Consider the following 22,145-nt stretch of genomic DNA (forward strand, 5'->3'; position numbering starts at 1 on the left):
GACCAGGAAAGGAGTAAACACCTTGCCCCTTATAATACCACCTTAGAAGAACTGAAAATTTACAGGTTCCTAGAAGTATCTCTGAAAAAAGCTGCACAAAACCCCCAAAGCTTTTCCACACTGGAAGCAGACCTCCACCTTAACAAAGATTTAAAAAGTCAAGTAATTGGCTGAAAACATGAGCAGGCGGTAGAAAAAAAACAAAACCTCAGACTATAGAATCTTACTTTGGTGAAAAAGAAGACCAAAACATACAACCAGAAGACAACAAAGGCAAAGCTTCTACATCCAAAGCCTCCAAGAAAAATATAAATTGGTCTCAGGCCATGGAAGAGCCCAGAAAGTATTTTGAAAAGCAAGTAAAAGAGGTAGAGGAAAAATTGGGAAGAGAAATGAAAGTGATGCAAGAAAATCATGAAAAATAAGTCAACATCTTGCTAAAGGAGATCCAAAACACACTGAAGAAAATAACACCTTAAAAAATAGACTAACCCAAATGGCAAAAGAGGTCCAAAAAGCTGATGAGGAGAAGAATGCCTTAAAAAGCAAAACTGGTCAAATGGAAAAGGAGGTCCAAAAGCTCACTGAAGAAAATACTTCCTTAAAAATTAGAATCAAGCAATTGGAAGCTAATGACTCTATGAGAATTCAAGAAATTATAAAACAAAACCAAAAGAATGAAAAAATAGAAGACAATGTGAACTATCTCACTGTAAAAACAATTGACCTGGAAAACAGACCCAAGAGAGATACTTTTAAAATTATTGGACTATGTGAAAGCCAGGATCAAAAAAAGAGCCTAGACATCATCTTTCAAGAAATTATCCAGGAAAAGTGCCCTCATAGTCTAAACCCAGAGGGTAAAATAGAAATTGAATGAATCCACCGATTCTCAAAGGAAAAGTCCTAGGACTATTATAGCCAAATTCCAGAGTTCCCAGGTCAAGGAGAAAACATTACAAGCTGCCAGAAAGAAACAATTCAAGTTACTGTGGAAGCACAATCAGGATAACCCAAGATTTAGCAGCTTCTATATTAAGGGATTGGAGGGTTTGGAATATGTTATTTCACAGGTCAAAAGAGCTAGGACTAAAACCAAGGATCACCTACCAAACAAAACTGAGTATAATCCTTCAGGGGGGAAAAATGGATATTCAGTGAAATAGAGGACTTTCAAGCATTCTTGATGAAAAGAACAGAGCTGAATAGAAAAATTTGAGTTTCAAATGCAAGACTCAAGAGAAGTATGAAAAGGTAAACAGGAAAGAAAAATCATAAGGGACTTGTTAAAACTGAACTGTTTACATTCCCACATGGAAACATGATATTTGCAATTCATGAGACCTTTCTCAGTATTAGGGTTGTTGGAGGGTGTGTGTGTGTGTGTGTGTGTATATATATATATGCACATACACATATATACATACGTGTGTGTGTGTGTATACACACATATATAGACAGAGGGCACAGGTTGAGTTGAATATGAAGGGATGATATCTAAAAAATAAAATTAAGAGGGGAGAGAGGATTGTACTGGGAGAAGGAGAAAAGGAGAGGTAAATTATCTCACATAAAACAGATAAGAAAAGGTTTTTACAGTGGTGGGAAAGTGGGAGAAGGTGAGAGGGAATGAGGGAATTTTATTCTCATTGGATCTGGCTTAAGGAAGAAATAACATACACACTCCATGGGTATGGAAATCTATCTTACCCTATAGAAAAATAAGGGGAAAGGAGATAGGAGAGAGGCAATGATAGAAGAAAGGGCAGATTGGGGGAGGGGGGTAATCAGAAGAAAACATTTTTGAGGAGGGACAGGGTCAAAGGGGAGAATAGAATAAACAGGAGGCAGGGTAGGATGGAAGGAAATATAGTTAGTCTTTCACAGCATGACTATTATGGAAATGTTTTGCATGACTACACATGTATAACCTATATTGATTGCTTGCCTTCTCAGTAAAGGTGGGTGGGGAGGGAGAGAGGGAGAGAATTTGGAAGGTTTTAAAAACAAATGTTAACAATTGTTTTTACATGCAACTGGGAAATAAGATATACAGGCAATGGCGTATAGAAATTGATCCTGCCCTACAGGAAAAATAGAAGGGGAAGGGAATTGGGTGGGGGGGAGGATAGAAGGGAGAACAGATTAGGGGAAAGGGGATCTAGAATGCATGCTGTCTGGGTGGGTGGAGGGGAGAGATGGGGAGAAAATTTGGAACTCAAAATCTTGTGGAAGTGAATGTTGAAAACTAAAAATAAACAAATTAATTTTTTAAAAAAGTTACAACAGCAGGATATAGTATTTAAAATGCTAGACTTAGAGTTAGGAAGCCCTGGGTTCAAGTCTTACTACTGACACTTACTGGCATGGGCCTATACAGGACAAGATATTTAACCTCTCTGTGTCTATTTTCCTCTTCTGTCAAATGAGTGGGTTGGGATTCACAGTCTTTGTGATCCCTTCCAGGTCTAAAGCTTCAATGCTGTAAAAGAGACATATTTCTTTTATGTCTGTGTTTATCTTATTTGGATGCTCAGAAAGCTTAGTCTGCTCTGCCATCCATCATGTCCTCATCTTGTACTACTGCCATGATTATTAAGTCAGGACTTGTTGAAATGTACTGACATACAGAGTTAGGACTTGGAAGGTTACAAAAAACACATGGGACCTTGTTGCCTCTAAAAGTCATAGTTATTTAATTGATATTTAAGGAGAGAGGGAAAAGAGACAAAATCAAAACATTATTGAGATGAACAGGGAGAATAGATAATCTATCAGTCAACAAACATTGGTTAAGTGCCTACTATGTGTCAGGCACTGGGCAAAGAGCTAGGAATACAAAGAAAGGCAAAAGATAGTCTTTGATTTCAAGATAGGAGTAGGAATGGCAACCGTGATCTGATTTCATGGAACTATGTTGTAAGTAGAATATCAAACCCACCTAATGTGCTACTTTGTGGCTGAATTATGAATCATAATCCAAAAGCTTGAGATTATTGGTAGTTTGTATAGAATAAGTCACACAGCATAGAGGATCCTTTACCCCTAAATGTGACAAAATAGTAGTTGTTTGCATTTCTGTACAATTCAACCAACCCTTATTAAATACTTACTATATGTGAAGTATTGTGAAAATTGCTGTGGACAGAAAGAGCTACTTTTTGGTTCTCAAGAAGTTTACAAGCTAATATGGAGGAATGACATATGGACAAACTATAGATGGGGTAATGGTTTGAATGCAAAGTACAGGTACATGTAAAGTGCTATTTGCCAGATCTCCTCTAATTGAATTACTAGCTCTGCTTTGTTCTCCAATGGACCCAGATATCTGAGATTCCATTCATTGTTGTCACCAGAGTAGATCAAACTGGAAGCCTGGTTAATGCCCATTAACTTTGTACTTTATCCATTGTACTTCTGAGCATGCGTTCTTGTTTCTCTTGTACCCCTTTGTATTTCCATTGAATTCACCAGAGGCTATGGAAACAGTTTACAGAATCTCAGAGTTAAAAGAGTCCTCTAGCTACCCATATCAGAAGAGGAACTCTCTCTATAATATCAACCAAGCAACCAATCAATCAGCTGGCATTTGTGAGAAGTGGTCACCTAACCTTTGCTTGAAGAATTCTAGGAATGGAGAGTCTTGTTTTAGAAAATGTGTGAAGTTAACTTCAAAAGCCAAAGTCTATGTCAATCTAATTTTGTAGCATTTATTACTCCTACTAAGGTTTTCTCTGTTCAGGTTATCTAGCTAACTCAATTCTCAAATGAAATCTTCAAAGATTTACAACCTGAGAGATTTCCATCTTCATTGCTTTGAGACAAATTATAATTTCTCTCTTAAATTAATAACCATTTACTACTGGGGAGGTGCAGGATTTTTCCCCTTTCTGTTTGCTCATTCAGAAATGAACCTCCTCTAAGTTATTTAGCCAGCATCTGAAGGACATTGCTGATAATGAGATTGGATTAACTTTCTCCTTGATCTTGTTCAGATCTCACCCAAGTGGGGAAACCCATTGTGTTCCACTCAGACTTGGGTGAACCATAGCTCCTTTGCTAAATTGCCTAGGGCTGGGGGTGGTCTAGGAGTAAAAGTGACATAATCAAAGTCCTCCCCCAACCCTTCATTAGAATAGGCCCAGCTCTCATTATAATATTCATTCTCTCATTAATTATTAATCAATCAGAGTTGATTGCTGTATGTCTGGAACACCCACTCTTCCAAGGACATATAAGCATCAAGAAGCTGGCATGATCTGTCTTTGGTTTATGAGAAATGGCTAAATGACTATCCTATTATTAATCACTCACTAGCCCTAAGTAATAAAATTATTAATTACCCAGAAATTATGTCTCTTGAATTTTGTGTCTGTCACAGCTTAAATAGATATGTGATCAGTTTAGGAATTCCCTCCAAAAACACAGATTGTAATCTGTCTGTGCCTTTCCATTCTATGGCACTCCAATTCATATCTTCCTATAGGTTTACCAAGGAGGCCCACCCAGTGCGCAAGAGGAGAGCCTTGCTTTCTCATGACATTGCCAGGGTACCAATGAAATACTGTAGCCACTCCTGTTCTTCAGAATTGGGTTACATGTCATAGCCTAATCACAACTACATTCCACTGCATCCCTTCTGTCTGACACTCATTTTAATTATTTGGAGTCCACTGTATTCCATGTCTCACTATCACATAGCAGCACCAGTGGAGCATTAATGTTAAAAAGATGGGCCTTTGCTTTCATGAGAAGCTTCAAGATTCATCAAAGGAGCTTCCTTGGAGGTAATCCAGACCATTCTTCTTCCTTGTTCAACTCTGGATCCAACTCATTGGCCATCCGCACTGGTTGTCACATACCCATGAACAATCTCTACACATTATCCATTTAATGTATGTTAAAATATGAGCAACAGACATTACTCATCCATTTATCTTTCCAATGTCAATGGACTAGCCAAATTCCTTAGAGTAATTACAAATCTCTCTGGGTGTTCTGAAGATTTTTTGCAATCAACGTAATGCCATCTGAAAACAACAACATCATTGTCCACATGGACTCTCTCGTCAAATAGAGAATCTTTTTTTAAGTTCTTCCATGTGAGCTTGCACTAGATGACTTAACCCTTTCAGCTCCATTGTCAGTGATTTATGAAGCCTAGTAGATTTAGGCAGCCCCAGCCCTGCTTCACTTTATTCTCTGTCCAACTTCTCACCAGCTTCACTCCTCCTCCCACTTCACAATTCTGGAACAATAATCAAATCAATAATGACATTACTGCAGGAAAGGATGTGTTAGTCTACTCCCCTAAATTTCCAGCCATCATCCCTCAAAATTTCCAACCCAAAGCACCCCTCTTTGGCCACCACTAATCCAAATGCACCAGATCTCCCCTATTAGACTATAAGATCTTTGAAGGCAAGCAGTATCTCTGTCGTTGTTTTTGTATGTATAGTATTGTGTTTGGCACTTAGTAAATGCTTTTTCATTTGTTCATTCAGTCTCATTGTTACATATGCCTCCTGATGTTTACCATTAGAGGGTCACTGAAGAGGCTTATTTTCTTTCCAATGCATCTTGAGTGACTTTGATGTATAGATGGGAGACACCTGGTTGTAAAAGAACCTTCAAAGAAGTGGTTTTTTTTCTACTGTATTAAATGCCTTTTGCAGCCAACAAATCACAAACACAATGAGATCTTATATTCTCTACATTTTTCAAACTATTGTGAAATGGTAAAGATGTGGTCCATTGTTGAATATTTCTTTCAAAAGCAGGCTTGAGAACAATGCTTTTAATAAGTTGCATGGAATAAAAAAAAACTTTAAAACATAGAGACCTATAGAGAAGAAATCAAAATAATTTGGGAATAGGATGAAGAATATATCACCCCTGTAATCCTATCTACTATTGGAGCTAGACCAAGGATGCCTGAACCTACAGAAAATAAGCTTACATCCTCATGGTTTTATTCAATTATAAAAAGCAATTATTTTTTTTTCTGCCTGTACAATCAACCATAGAACATTAAATATAAAAGAGTAATAGCAGAATAGTATCTTGTCCCAAGTCCATTTCTGCCTGAACTCTACTGAACAAAATGAGAAGAATGAGATAATAATAATAATAATAGCTCACTTTAACATCTGTGAAGTACTCTCCATACCTTAACTCATTTAATCAGCTGCCATTCTAATTTCATGGTTGGTGTTGAATCAGAGGATGTGGAATCCAGGTTCCATATGAGCAATGCTATAGGGCATGATAGGAACCCTACCAGATATACATACATGATACTGTGAAGTCAGCATCATCTACCTTGCACATCCCCTAGCTAACGTTCAAGACACTCATTGCTACTTCCTACCCCAAAAAAGAAACACCATTGCCTCTTATTATTTGCTCCATTGTAAAGATCATCACTTTATTTTAAATGAGTTAAATCTGACTCAGGTAATGGAATTCAGAGGCTGCTGACTGGTGAGAAAAATAGGACAGCTGTTTGCATGTGTTAAAAAGAACTTGGATAGACAGTTAACATAATCTACTGTGAACATTCTTCCCCACCATTGGGAGATAAGTATATTTGACTCTAAGTTGTTAAATCTCTGACTTTGCAGATACTTATTGATATATCCTAGTTTCTAGAGAACTAATTATCCACAAAATAGCTTGACAAATCATGTTCATCTCAGGCCTTCTTTTGATGGTCAATCATTCCCAGAAAGAAAAATAAATAAAATTGAGTGTTTTTTCTTCTTGTTAAACCTACAAGGATCACTTCTGCTTTGCATTTAATAAGATATGGGGGAAACCTGGCCATGTGTAGCCTTTTACCTGAGTTCAAGTGAAAATTGAATAAAGAGATTATTGAAAATTCCCATTAATGGGAATAAATGACTCGGTAGTGGCTGGTATCAGTGATGGAGCTTCCATAGAAGAGAGATACAGAAGTTGGCAGGAAGTACATTCAGAACTGGCAGAGGGTTAATTACCTAAGAAAGATACAGGGTACTCTTTTACTTCAAGTATCCAAAAGACCGAAGGAAAGGGTTAACAGGAAGAAATAAGCTTAAATTAAAGCAGGAAATGTTTTAATGTGGAGAAGAAAGACAAGGTAATAAAACATTGGAATGAGCTATCATGAGGTATTATAGAATCTCCATCCCAGAATATCTTTAAGATAGACACCTGTTCTGAATGTTTTATGGCCATCCGTTTGCTAGAAGGTGGAGGGTTGCGTCAAATGACCTCTGAAGGTCTCTTCCAGCATTGATTTGTTGACAATACCTTGGAGTCCAGATATGATACAGACAGATCAATAAGAACACTGGACTGGTTGGAACTTAAATGGAGAAGTGTCCAGAGGTGGGCGTGAGGATAGCGAATTCAGGACCAACAATCAGCCTCCTACTATCAATACCTAAGTGGAAACTTAATGGTTGTTTCTAACAATGGCATTTGTCTTCTCTGTTGAGCGTTCACTGATCTTATAATGTACTGCCTCATATACTTTCAGTCCTTTTCATTAGTGGGAAGAGTATAGTGGCAAGTGAAAATGGGTTCCTTTTAATGTTTGGAAATGGAAAGAGATTTAGCTAATTAAGGCACTACTTTCAGAATAAGCCCTGCCAGTATCAGCTTCCATTTTAACATTGTTTTAATGCCAATGCCCACCAATGAGAAAAAAACTTATTCAGTGATACATGGGATTGGGTCTCGCTGGCAGCTTATACTGTTATCCAACACAGTGTAAATCAGTATCCTGGCTGAAACGTATTAGATTTTGCAGCCTTATGTGAGAAGCTTCAATCTTTCTAACAAAATGAGTATACCATTATCAGGTTGCCTGCTTCATAAGAAGAAGAAACGATGGTTCTAAGGAAATTTGAAGGATACTCTTTGCATACATGTGTGTGTATGTGTATGGGGGGCAGGTCCTTTGTCAATTACCAAATGTTTGGATTAGTAATATTTGTAGCTCTTGACTTGAGAGAGTTGAAGCAGGCAGACCCACCATCAAGCTTTGGCAATAGTGCAGACACGAGGTGATAAGGGCCTGGACCAGTGTGGTAGCAGTTTCAGAGTAGAGAAGGGGGCATATTCAAGAGCTATTCCAAAGGTGAAGTCGACAAGCTTGGCAACAGATTGGATGTGGGGGTTGACAGGGTATGAGGAATCAAGGATGGCACCTAGTTTGAAAGCCTGAGGGACTGAGAGGATGGTGGTGCCCTGTACAGTAACAGAGAAAGTGAGAGGTGAGGGTAGGCTTTGGAAGAAAGATAATAAGTTTAGTTTTGGATATGTTGAGTTAAAGATGTCCATTGGGCATCCGTTTTGAGATGTCTGTAAGGCAGTTGGAGATGTGAGAATGGAGGTCAGCAGAAAGGTTAGGACAGGATAGACAGATATGAGAATCATAGGTCAGCATAGAGATGGTAATTAAATACGTGGGAGCTGATGAAATCACCAAGTGAAGAAGTATAGAAAGGGAAGAGGACCCAGGAGAGAACCCTGTGGGATACTTATGGTTACAGTGGATGATCTGGATGAAGATCCAGCAAAGGAGATTCAAAAGGAGCAGTCAAATAGGTAGGAGGAGAACCAGGAGAGAGTGGTGCCCCAAAAGCCTAGAGAGAAGAGAGAAGCAGGAAGGATAGTGTGATAAGCAGTGTCAAAGTTTGCAGTAAGGGCAACGAGAATGGGAATTGAGAAAAAGTCATTGGCTTTGGCACGTAAGGGATTATGGGTAACTTTGGAGAGAGTAGTTTTGGAGGAATAGTGAGGCTGGAAGCCAGATTAGAAGAGGTTAAGAAGAGAGCGAGTGGAGAGAAAGTGGAGGCACCTATCATAAAATGCCTTTTCAAGTTTAGCCACAAAGGACAGAGGAAATATAGGATGACAGAGGATGGGAGGATCAACTGAGGATGACGGAGACATGAAAATATTTGTAGGCAATAGGGAAAGAGTCTGCCAATAGGGAGATATTGAAAATAAGTGGTAGAGTGGGGATGGCAAGGGGCAATCTGTTGGTATGGAGAGGATAGAAAGAGATTGCTTGAGCAGGTAGAGGGGTTAAGCTTGATAAGAAGTAAGGTCACTTTATTATGTGAGACAGATATGAAGGCGGAGACAGTGACAGAAGGCATATGAGGGATATGAGATGACAGAGAGGAGAAGAGAGAGCTCGCGGAGAATGGACTCAATTTTTTCTGTAAAATATGAGGCAAATTTCTCAGCTAAAAAGGTGGAGAAAGGGAGAGCCATGGGAAGTTTGAGAAGAGTTGCAAACATTTTGAAGAGCTGCTGTGCAAAGGAGAATAATGAGTTGATGAAAGATATACAATAAGTTTGCCTAGTAGCAGTGAGGATCCAATTGAGGTTATGTAGCATGAATTTGCAGTGGGATGGAATGATTGTGTGATTTTTCTCCACCTTCTTTTAGCAGCATGAGTGTAGGAGTGAAGACAGCAGATGGTGGCCTTTATCCAAGGCTGGAGCTTATCAGGTCACCATTAGTGAAATGGTAAGAAGGTTAGGGGTCCTAGTGAACAGAACAGTGTAGAGTTCAATTAGTTCACCAAGGGGTCAAGATGTGGAAAAGAGGAGAGAGTGGCAAGTGCAGGGGAGATGGCTTGAGAGAGAATGGAGAGTTTAGGGATTGGAGGTCATCATGTGGATCAAGAGCAGAGCTTGGTAAGGGAAGGCAGAGGGAAAGGTGGAAAGCCAATAGATTAGGACTGGAGAATAGATTGTGGAATTCTTGAACATGGAGGTGATGCATTTGTGGGTGAAGGCAAGATAAAGGGTGTGGCCATCTTTGTGTGGCTAAGGTGGGGTGGAGAAGTAGGCCATGAGAGGTAAGTAGGTGGAAGAACAAAGTGGTTGCATGTTTGAAGTAGAGGCAATAGTATGTTAAGTTCCTTAGTATGAGGACAGGGACTGTATTTTGCCTCTTTTTGTATCCTCAGTACTTAGCACATTGCCTATTACACAGTAAGTACTTAATAAATGTTTATTGATTGACTGACTGACTTCTCTACTGTCAAGAATCCACTTCAAATGCCACCATTTTCCTCCAATAGGGTCTTTCATTCCATTTTGCCAGGTACATCTATATTTTAATACAGCTACAGCCTTAGGCCTAGCTCTTGGGCAAACAATCTAGGATGACAAACACTTTTGGAAAAGAAGCTCCCTGCTCATTGGGGAAAATAATGTAATTATTGAGTACTGAGAGGTTGTATTTTATCTGTGATTCAGGACAAAACATATATGAATATAAAGGTTGTATCCAAATTAACAGGGCCCCGGCTTAATCTAGATATCATTTTCATGCTACCGCCATTTGTGGATACTACCTGCGCAGTTCCCATTCACATGTGTCCAAGCAGAGCTCATGCTAGCTCGAGGGAGAAGACAAAGGGAAAGGATCATGAAGGTTAAGACACAGCAGGAAGAAGAGAAGGCAGTAGAGAGAAAGATAAATGGCTCTGGTGGTTGGGGTGCTTTGTGAGTGTTTTTCTTTATGCATACAAATAGTGACCAGCAGACTCACATTGTGGCCTACTTTTGAAAGAGGAGGTGGTCTTAAGTAAAACATCAATTTTATTTATCACATTTAAAATAATAAGAAAAAATATCTATCCTCCTTATGTTGTGAAGATAAATCTCAAACACTAACTTTATAAATGAACATACTACTTAAATTGGTACTTAGATACCGACTCAATTAAATTCACAGGTGGTAAAACCTGGATGCGTTGTAGACAGAGCAATTTATCTATAGGTGTTCACGTTTTGCCAAAAATAGAAAATAGTGTCTTGTAGAGTACTCTCTTCCCATATTTCCTCCTCCTTCTCTAAGGATTAATTGCTCCCTCTAGCAGACCCCCTTTGTCCTCACCCCCATCCCCCCTTCTGATAGGGGCATCTGAGGGGGTTGAGAAGTTCACAATAACAGTCAGGGGCAGCTGGGGAAACTAAGTAAGAGGGACACAGTGGTCTGTCCGAAATGGAAGTGGATAGCCTGTGTCTCAAGCATTGTTTCCTCTGCCTACCAGGAGCTCATTGTGGATAGATGGGCTTTCCTCCGGGGTCCGTAATGAACTCTGGGCAGGTGGAGCTAAAATGATCACTGGCTGAAAACCACAGACTCTTTTCTCCTCCAACAGGCATGTCTCTGCCAATTGGGCAATACCCATCATAAGTTGGAACTGTCCATTATGACCACCTGCTTATGCCAAGAAAATGCTGATAAGCAGATGCTGGCAAAGACCAGCAGGTGCATGGTTGCCTGACTTTGGGAAACCTACTAAAGGCCCAACTTTGGGCCTGGGCACACTCAAATGCCTCCTTTTGTTATCTAAGTGTGTTTGTTCACAGCTGAGAAGCTGTACAAAGAGCACTAGACTTAAGTCAGAAGGGACCTGGGTTGAGTTCTACCCTCAACCTGTGTTTGCTGTGCTTTCACGAGCAAGTGACTTAATTTCTCTGAGCCTCAGTTTCCTCATGCATAAAATGAGGATAACAACACCTTTGGTACCTAATCCAGAGGATTGTTGTGAGGATCAAGTGGGATAGTATAGAGCAAACACTTTGTAAACCTTAAAGCCCTATGTAAATGTCAGCCATTATTAGTGACAGAATTTTTTAAAGGTTACCAAACCCCTTTTTATACACAGCAGCCTGTAAGGGAAAAAGATACATCTCTTAGCAGAAAAGACTATAGGTGAAGAGTATCAACAAAGCATTTAATAAATGTATATATATGTGTGTGTGTGTGTGTGTGTGTGTGTGTGTGTGTGTGTGTGTGTGTGTAGAAAAGAACAGAAGGAAATTCAGAATGATATACAGACAAGCAGGGCAGTTTTGTTACTACCATATTAAATTTAATGCACACTTAAAAAAAAAAGATAGAGCGATGGCCCAGAAAGACCTATGTTTAAGTGACACATAATGGCTGTTTGACCCTGGACAAGTTGCTTAATCTCTCTGTGTCCTAGGTAACTCTGTAAGACTAAGAGGTGTAAAGAAAGTGCCTACCTGTACTGGTAGAGGGAATTTCCCCACCTGGAGGTTCCCTATACCTATTAAACCACATCCCCAGTCCCTATTCTCCTATTTTCTCTCTCTCTCTGTGTCTCTGTCTCTGTCTCTCTCTGTCTGTGTGTCTCTCTCTGTCTGTCTCTGTCTCTGTCTCTCTCTCCTGGGTTTATTTATCTTGCCCAGGCTGGAAGTCCAGTGTTCACTCATGGGCATGATCCTAATACGAATCAGCACCCAAGGTCTTAACCTGTTCTGGTTTTCCACCTTGGCCCAGATCACCCCTCCTTAGGCAAGCTGGTGGACCTCCCGCCCTGTGGGTTCATGGTATTGGTGCCAGGCTTAGTGCAGACCCCTAATTAGTTTTAGTTCAACTATAGCTCAGAGAGACCAAACTCGGGCAGTCTACCAGCTTCCCCTGGGAGCAGATACCACCATATACACCTTCATCCCCCTGTTAAACAACAACAACAAAAAAACCCCAGACAAAACAAAACAAAAACCACTTACAGAATAGACTTCAGGATCTGGTACACACTCTTTTTTCCCTTTTTCTTCTTTGTCTATTGAAATGTTAATGTTTATTAAGTTCATATTTTAAAAAGATAATTTTATAACACATTTTGATTACTGTATGGGTTAAACCAAGTCATTGTTTAAAAAAAAAAAAAGAAACCCAGAAACTGGAATTTTAAAGTATCTTTCATGTTATAAAAGTACAATTAGAAGACTCAGGAAAATCAGTCTCCTGGGGACATCTAAAGAATTAAATGCAAAACAAGAACAGAATGTGAGGCTTAACAGGGGGCAGGGGTTTTTAGAAATCAGCTATTTGGTTCCTCATGATTGGAGAGAGCTGAGCTAATGGAACTCGAGAGAAGATGTCACCTGCCAAAGAGGCGAAGTGGCCATGGCTGGGGGGTGAGGGTGGAGAGAGGCCTACATGCTAGATTAGTGAAAGGGGTGGAGAAGTCAAGCTTCATTGACGGTTAGAGACCTTAGAGACAGAGCTGAAGAAAGTTAGTGTCATGTAATGGGATAAACTTTGCAGGTGGAGTCAGGCAAGCTGCCTCTGTCACTTTATACTTGTGTGAACTTGGACAAGGAACTTCACCTTTATTGTGAAGAAAGACACAGCAGCCAAGGGCAACAACATTTTAGAATATCAATTCCCTTATGAAATATTATGAAGGCTTTCCAGCCAAGGTGTCTGCCCAAATGGAGGCAGACAGTTCAGCTCCCTCATGTTTACTCCAGTGAAAATGTAAAATTGTACAAGACTGACTAATTATCAAGAAACCTAATGAGAAACTCCAGAAAGTCACCTTTTCCACCTGAGAACTGCACAAAAATTTAGCAAAGTAAGAGCCAGTAGAGGCAAAGAGGCCAGCAGGCTTTTAGCATGAACAAACATCAGTCAGAGACACTGGCAGCTTTCAAGGCTCTGAAATTGTATCAGCAAGAGTAGAGGACTGCCTCTGGACAGCCCAAGGTGACAGGAAAAACTTAGTGTAAGCCTTGGGTGACACTGTCCCATGAGCTCTCTAGCATTCTGCTCCTATGTACCACAGAGGGGTCCTTACAGGTCCAGCTCCCTTTATGTCAAAGCTTTGGGACTGGGAAGTGCATAGATGGCTAATTGGGATTTGGGGGTCATCCCAGGGTTGAGTCCAAGTCAGGTTGACCACTTTACACAAAAGTGAAGCGGGAGGTGGAGTCTAGTGTTGTCACAAAGCTTCATGTCAGGAAATAAGGCTGGAAAGATGATTGAACCAAAGAAACCACCAGACACAAGCTACCAGAATTATTGTAGAACCAGAGATACCCAGGAATCCAACCAAGAAGGGAAAATCAATGCCATAATATCTACAAATAGAGACTTGAAGGAAAAAACAGGTTTTCTATAAGGACCATGTGAATACCTAGAAGAAATGAAGCAAGAGATAAAAATAAAATTAAAAAGAAAGTTCTAGAGTAAGGAATTGGATAGAAAACAAAGTTTGGAACAGAAAGTAGCAATCTTGCACAAGTAACAAATTCCCCGGAAACTGAAATAGACCAGAGAGAAATTGATGACTCCATAGGACAACAAGAAATCTTAGAAGAAAATCAAAAGATTTTAAAATGGATGAAAATATAAAGTATCTGCTAGAAAGTCATCTATAATCGATGTCTACTGCCTTTCTCTCTCACTCTTTTTTTAACTCTGCAGTCTAACAACCAAATTCATCATTCAGCTGAAACTGCTTTCTCTAAAGTTACTAATGACCTTTGAATCATTAAATTTAAAGGATTTTTCTCTAAATTTAATGGGTTTTTCTCAATCCTCATCCTTCTTGACCTCTCTGAAGCGTTTGGCATTGTGGATTGTTGTGGTATATTTGTTTTCAGTTGTATCCTATTCTTTGTGAGCTCATTTTGGGTTTTCTTGACAAAGATACTGGAGCGGTTTGCCATTTCCTTCTCCAGCTCATTTTACAGATTGGGAAAATGAGACAAACAGTGTTTTGACTTGCCCAGAGTCACACAGCTAGGCCAGATTTGAACTCAGGAAGATGAGTCTTTCTGACTCCAGAGCTTCCCCATCAGGGAAAAAAAGAGTGCAAACAACTAGGGGCTCAAGCACCAAGGAGCCACAGTCAGGATCAAACAAGACCTGGTAGCTTGTACTCAAAATAAGAAGAGAACTTGGAATACAATATACCAAAAAGCAACATATTCGGGCTTACCATAAAAAATACTTTACCCTAAAAACCTGGGTATAATTCCAGAGGGAAAAAAATGAATCCTTAATGGAATTAAAGACTTTTAAACTTTCTAATGAAAAGACCAGAGTAGGAACTCTGAAATGTAAACACAAGAATCAAGAGAAATCTGGAAAGGTGAATTTATTTGAGCAATTCAATGGAGTTGTATGATGATACAGTACTGGTTTCTTAATAGCTGGTGAAGAAACAAATGTCCCTTCAGAAGTTAAATGTGCTCAAAGAATGTTGAGGAAATTAATTAAGGAGAATCAGAATTTGTGAGGATAAGGGGAGGGTTATTCTGTTCTGAAGATTTGAAGAGAGGAAAGAGAAGGGAGGAAGGAAGGAATAAAATATTGTGATTAAAGGAAGAATATTGGATGAAGAAAAAATGCTATTTTCATAATTGGGATATATAAGAAGATTATATAAACATGAAGATGGAGTTAAATGTATAGGTATCAGATAAACCTCACCCTTCTCTGAACTGAATGAGTGAGGGTTGAACACACACACACACACACACACACATAGTTTAGTATAGAAATACATCAAACTCAATAAGGAAGTGAGAAAGAATAGGAAGGTGGAAGACGAAGGAGTACAGTATCAGGGAAAGAATAGTTTTAAGAAAAACAAACTTCCTCATCCTAAAAGGGATATCAAAAGGGAGGTGAAAAAAGAACTAGAGGCTAAAGGGTTACCCATAAATTGGAAAATCACTGAACAGATTGAGATATATGAATGTAATGGATTATTATTGAACCATAAGGCAAGACAAAGGATATAATTTCAGAGAACCCAGGATAGAATGAACTGATACAGAGTAAAGTGAGCAGAACCAGGAGAACACTTCATACAAGGACAACAACATAGTAAAGGGAAACTACTTTATAAAACTAAAGACTTCTGATCAAAGCAAAAACCAACCACAGCTCCATAAGATTTTTGATGAAAAATGTTGCTGACCTCTTAACAAAAAGTGATAGACTCAAGGTACAGAAAGAAGTATGTTTTTGGACATGGTCATTATGGAGATTTATTTTGCTTGACTACATATTTGTTACAAGAGTTTCAACCTCTCCTTCTTCTCCGTTAATAATAAGGGAAGGAAAGAAAAATTTATCAGTGGTGATGCTCCTCTCCCTCCAAAAATAAAAGGAACCTTTGAAATATTTTTTAAATGTATAGAAAAATAAACAGAAGAATTCAAAAGGAAACATGGACAAACATGACCATTGTAAAAAGTAGTATATGGAATTTATTGTATCCTTTAAAAAAAGCAAGCAGTAAGAAATGGAAATTAATGTTTTCATATATAATTCTCTTTTTTGTTTTGCTACATATATAGAATTTTTGATGTTTACATTTAGAATAAAAAAATTAAAGAAAAAACTAAAAGTAAATGGAAATTTTATGGAGGAAAATGATATAAGATTATAAGCTGTTATCTCCTCAAATAGCAATTAGTGGAGAAGAAAGAAAGAAAACCACAATAAGCCATATAATTTCAAGGAAGGATAAAATCCGAAGAAAGGTAACAAGTGGGCAAAAATAAGGGAAAGAAATCTTTGTTAACAAATAAATTTTATGTGGACATTGCAGATAGAAAATCAACCAGGCACAGAATTGGAGTAATACTGCTAATAAGACTGAATTTGGTAAACTGTTGAGTGTTTGAAAAATCCAAGCTTCACCCTAAAACAACATTCTTCCAGAGATACTGCATCATCATTAGCCATGGAACACCCACAACTTCCAAAGTATTAAAGTTGTAGGTCACCCTTAGAGCAATGGAGAAGTACACAAGATCCTAAATCCTTAAATTTTGAGCTAGAGGGGAACTTATGTCAATAACTCCACTCCTTCATTTTACACATGAGGAAACTGAGTCCCAGAGAGACTAAGTTTTCAAGCTAATAAGTATCTGAGATGGGATTTGGACCAGGACCCCGAAGGAAAAATTGTGGGAGGATATGCACAGAAATCTCAGAGGTAAAGAGGAACAGATGAGTCAATTTTCAATGATGGTGGAAGTAGCCATGTGAATTGGGTCACTGATTCATTCAAATACTGGCATACTTATCTCATAAAACCTCTTGTTAAAAACAAACAAACAAACAAACAAACCAACCTTAAATGGCCAACTGAGTGGAGAAAGAGTGTACCTACACATAACCCTATAGTATTAGAGGGATCAGAGCAATCACATTGTCCAGCTGTGGTGGTAGTGATAGCGATAATCATAAACTGGACAGTTCTCAGGTACTGGAAACTTAGCAGGCGCAAGCGAGGTCCTCATCCTTCCTATTCAGTCTAACCCTCTCTGTACACATCATTTCTCAGGAATTAGATGTGAGATCTAATCTGATAGAAATCCTATGTTTACCTGCTCCCCTAATACTATATATAGCCCTTAGGATATTTAACTGTTTCAACCCTTCCCCTTCCTCCAAACCCTGCACACAAAACCATGTTGACCACCCCAGTCCGTATGTTATATGGACCATTCCTGATGGGGTCACATCTCTGAAACCTTTTACATATGGACCCTTTTCTGCATTCCCCCTGAAAATACCTGCAGAGCCAGCAAGTGGAACATTTCAAAGCATGAGGAGCTAATTTAATGTTCCACAAAATTATGCAGTTTGGGAAAATCTTTCTGCAGGTTTTTTTTTCTTTTTTGCAGGTGTGCCGATGCACCATTGGTTATGTTCTTTGCAATTGTTTCTTGATCTGCCCTTCCTAATAACCTAATGCGTATCTTTAAATAACCCTGCTTGTGTCCAGCATTTAAAATAACATGTTGATGTAATTGAATAATAATTAAAGGTATTAATATTCAGCAGTCAGGCCAAAGCAGAAAATATAAACCAAAGCAAAAAAAAAAATCTCAACAGAAATTCTTCAGAGGTATAAAAGAAAGGTGTAGATTCTAAACCCAAGCTTCCAAATATATGGCCCAAGCCATATCTTCACGCCCCCCCCCAACAAGCCTCAGAGCTAAGATTAGAACTGTGCATCCATTCAGTACCTGTTGCCCGTATAGATTAGTAGCTATCATGAGTCACCTGCTGTGTGGTCACCCTTGGCAATAATGGTGCCTTGGAGCAGGACAAAGATAAAATTAGCAAGATTATGGGAATGAAAGAAGAACCTGCAGGCTGAGGAGATGGACAGGAAACTGGAAGAAGAGGGAAAGATGCCATTTTCCTTAACTGGGCCCTTCTGACAGGGGTTGAGCAGTTGGTAGGAGCTGAGCTGATCTTGGACAAAATCTAGAAGAGATCAAGTTTATATTTGGAGTCCAAAGCCCCACTCCTACAGCAACTAAGTAAAAATGGCAACCATTTATAAGGCGCTGGAAAGTTAAAGCATTTTGTTTATGATAGCCCTGGGAGGAAGGGACCTGTAGATGCCTAACATCCCCACTTCACAGGGATGACAGATCCACTGAAATATGAAAGTACTTACCTCATCAAGCTACTTTTGAAATACCACAGTGGGGACACTGAGTCTCAAAGAGTTGTACCCACGGTGACCACTAGTAAAGGAGCCCACATCTTCAGACTGGAAGTCCATTGTTCATTTCATCATCTGTAGAGACAGCTAGGTATCACAGTGGATAGAGCATTGAGCCTGGAGTCAGACAGAAAAATTCAAATCCAGACTCAGATATTTACCAGCTATGTGATTTCTATTTGCCTCAATTTCCTCAAGTACAAATAGAGAATTAATCAATAGTTTTAGACCATATAAAATAATGAGACAGCATAAAAATATGCCAAAACAAACACAAGAACTATATGAATATAAATGTAAAATACCTTTTATGCAAACAATTAGATCCAAATAATTGAAGTCATATTTATTGTGCATGGGCAGGTAAAGCTAATATAATAAAAAATGACAATTTTACTTAACTAATCTATTTAAATAATGCCATACCAATTAAATTACTAAAAAAAATTTTACTTTAAAAAAAATAATAACAAGGTTCATTTGGAAGAGCAGAGGGTCAGGAATTTCAAGGAAACCAAAGGGAAAAGATGTGAAGGATCTAGATTCAGTAATATCAGACCTTAAACCATATAATAAGGTAAGAGCAGTGTTGAAGTATAAAATGGATAATTTTGATTATTTTAAATTAAAATTTTCCTGTGCAAATAAAACCTATGTAGCCAAGAAGAGAGGCAATGCAGAAAATTGTGGGGGGAGGGGCAACCTCTCATAGACAGTCTCCCAGATACAATGTGATTGGGTCAGAATATTATGGTAGTGTAGGAAATGATGAGCTGGTGGATTTAGAAAAAGATGCAAAGACTTGGACTTATAAAAGAAGATGCTATCTGCCTTCAGAGAAACAGTTGACAAGTAGAAATAAGCATAATATGATCTTATATCTGTGCATTTGACTGTATATGTGTATATATGTGTACGTTTATGGATATCTATGTAGTGTACATATATGTCTGCACTTAATTGTAGCCTTCTCGGTGGAGGGAAGGAAGGGGAAAAAATAAAGAGTGCACAGCAGAGGACAAAAGAAAACACACAAGGAAGCAAAGAAAAGATAGACAGCCTTGAAAATAATGTGTGATATTCATTATATAGGTTTTCTTGAAATGGAAATTTATTGCTTTACATTGAATCCTCTCTTATATTCTGCTGTGTACAAGCCAATGCTTTCTTTTCTTTTCTTATTTTGTATTTAAGTTTAAAATAAATTTTAAAAAAATTTTAAAAAGAGAGACAAAATAGCACCTACCTCTCAGGGTTTTTGTGAGAATCAAATGAAATCGTATTTGTACAGCTCTTAGCTCAATGCCTGGCACATGGTAAACGCTTATTCTTGCCCCCTGTTCATCACACCATATTTGAATCTCTCCTGTCTACCTCCATTTTGTCATCTATAAAATCGTGACAGTATAAAGGATTGTTATGGGAATCCAGGGAGAGAGTGTTTATGAAGTCATTTCAAAGACTCTGGGACAAAGGCAATATGGAAGACGGCCATTTCAGTGGAACTAGTCAGGGTCAGAGCCCTTCTTACACTGGAATTATCATTCTGGAGGTCTGCAGAATGAAACAAATCCCTTCTTGCTCACTAAAGCCGCTTCTGTCTATTGATCATGATCAAACTAATGACTGTAAAAATGATAGTGATACTGGATGATTATGAATTATATTTGAAATGAATGCTCAACCCGTTCCTCTACCCTCCCTTCTCTCTATTTCTTTATTTTCCTTGGACCCAGGGCCTCTGAAACACAAAAAGAAAGAACTTGAGCAGTGAGCAGATTGCATCTCTCACTAGACCTTTAAATGAGCTCACAGCACCTCAATTTCAAAGGTTCCCACCCAGAGTCCAAGACTGATGAGATCAAATCATATAAGAGGTTTACTCTGGGGTTAATGTGGCATTTTTAGTGACGAAGGACATTTACAATGGGCCGGAGGCTTTTGTACAAAGCACCTTATCATTTTTATTGCCTCACTTAAAAGAAATATTTGCACAACATTTTTATTTTATTAATAGATATATTTTTTTCCTTGCAGCTAGAAAGGATTATTTGCCTAAAGTATTTGTTTTTCCCACCACCTTCAAAGAGTTGGCCTCGGGTTTGGAATTCACTTTCCCTATCAAGAAAGTGCAATTGAGAAAATTCCTGAAACGTGACTATTGAAAATCAACACTCTGACTGGTTGGGGAGCTTGTCCTTAGTGTGGTCAGGAACATTAATATCTTTGACTTGCCAAAGGAAAAGGGGCACATTTTTGACCTTTTGGTACATGACCATCTTTCCCTCTGAAGGACCTGGGGATGTCCCTATAAACCGAGAGGTGGAAACGCAGATACTGGAAGACCCTGGCAGAACAATCTCCCAAGTTGATGTGAAGATAAGGCAAATCAGAATGAATTGAAAAGCCAAGCATGTTACTATTAAATTAGACTTTTAAATATGTTATTGCTATCAGAGAGGCTTAAGTGCAATTGTGTCCTGGAATTTGGCGGGGAAATCATTAATCATTTGATGTTAAATTTATACAGATTGTTGAATAAATGAGCGCTCATGGCAACGAACCAGAGAGATGGGACTGGGGGAGTGTTGTGGGGAGAAAAGGGGGAAGGAGAGGCTGAATTTTCTTTGCAATCCACACAGAAAAAATAATCTGGTAGCTGTGTATATTTCAAGACCAAGTCCTTTGGATTCCTGCCTACCTCAAGAGTAAGTACTTTGTATGAGCTAAAAAAAGCACCACCAGGCCGAAAGACTGAGCCTATCTTGGTATCAAGCAGTTTTTAATAGATGAGAACGTAAGGCAGATATGAGTGTTGCATAACTTCAGTGCTTGTGTTATCCACTTCTTTGTCATTTGATGAACTGCCAGCCTTTCCTTGTCATCACTGGGTACTAGCCAGGGGAATCCAGACACAAAACTGTGCTCAGGGGGAAGGCATTTTTTTTTAATGGGACCTAGTCAATGGGACTTTTTAAATATCAATAATCCATGTGGTGCCCAGGTGAAATACCTACCCAACTCCCATCCCCTCCCCCCTTGCTCCCACTCACACTGTTGTTTCCGTGGCCATAACGAGAACACATTTAGGAAAAGACTTTTGAACACTGAGTCATGTTTTCTTATGCTTGTTAGCCAAAGGAAAGGGGGATGGGGTAGGGTATGAGGGCAGCTGGGAAGACTGGCCAGATGCTGAGGACTGGAATCAATATTCCAGAGATGTTGAACATCAGAGGGTTTTAAAGTTCGATATTTTTGAATACCTTCAATTATTTAGCCACCTAGTACAATTCAGGGCCATTGGAGATAGTGCTATAAACTCTTAATGTCAAAACCCTGAGCCTGTAACCCTAGACCTGCCTTAATTTATGACTTCCATGTGTGACTGCTCTGTGGCCCATAAACATTTGAACATTGCCTAGTGGTCATCCTTCTCTTCACTGATAACATACCTATCTTGTGTGTGTGTGTGTGTGTGTGTGTGTGTGTGTGTGTGTGTATGTGTGTTTTAAAGGCACTCTGTATACTTTTCCAAATCTGGACAGATATTAATTTGTTTCAGACTTCATATGGGCCAAGTAGGTCCTGCATCCACCCTACCACCCATCCACCTATGGGAAATATCTTACATTCATATCTTTCTTTTCATTCTCAATGACACCCCTCCAACTGCACAGCTGCAGCTCCTTGTTGGGAAAGGTTGCTTTCTCTACCTGCAGCATCTACTTCTTCAATTTTTCCTGTAAGAAGGTAGGGAATGGAGGAAGAGTCTGGACCTGTGATGTCATTGATACAGAGAACTCTCAGTGAGGAAACTCCCTCTACCAA

The 22,145-nt window shown here is 38.9% G+C and overlaps 1 long non-coding RNA gene across 2 annotated transcripts in view; it reads right to left on the reverse strand.

Annotated features, from left to right (window-relative positions):
- The window catches only part of LOC144456760 (uncharacterized), a 171,006-nt gene that overhangs the window by 56,901 nt on the left and 91,960 nt on the right, over nt 1–22,145 (reverse strand). Inside the window, exons 4-6 of one of the 2 annotated variants that reach the window (XR_013485840.1) lie at nt 18,270–18,434; nt 12,559–12,611; nt 4,875–5,248 (exon numbers count right to left, since the gene is read on the reverse strand). This is a non-coding gene — a long non-coding RNA (uncharacterized LOC144456760). Of the gene's footprint in view, nt 1–4,874; nt 5,249–12,558; nt 12,612–18,269; nt 18,435–22,145 lie in introns of those variants that run through there. The other variant, XR_013485837.1, reaches the window with a different exon arrangement.

This window comes from Phascolarctos cinereus, unplaced genomic scaffold, assembly GCF_003287225.1.
Source record: "Phascolarctos cinereus isolate Bilbo 61053 unplaced genomic scaffold, phaCin_HiC Scaffold_1;HRSCAF=81, whole genome shotgun sequence".
NCBI classification, from domain to species: domain Eukaryota; kingdom Metazoa; phylum Chordata; class Mammalia; order Diprotodontia; family Phascolarctidae; genus Phascolarctos; species Phascolarctos cinereus.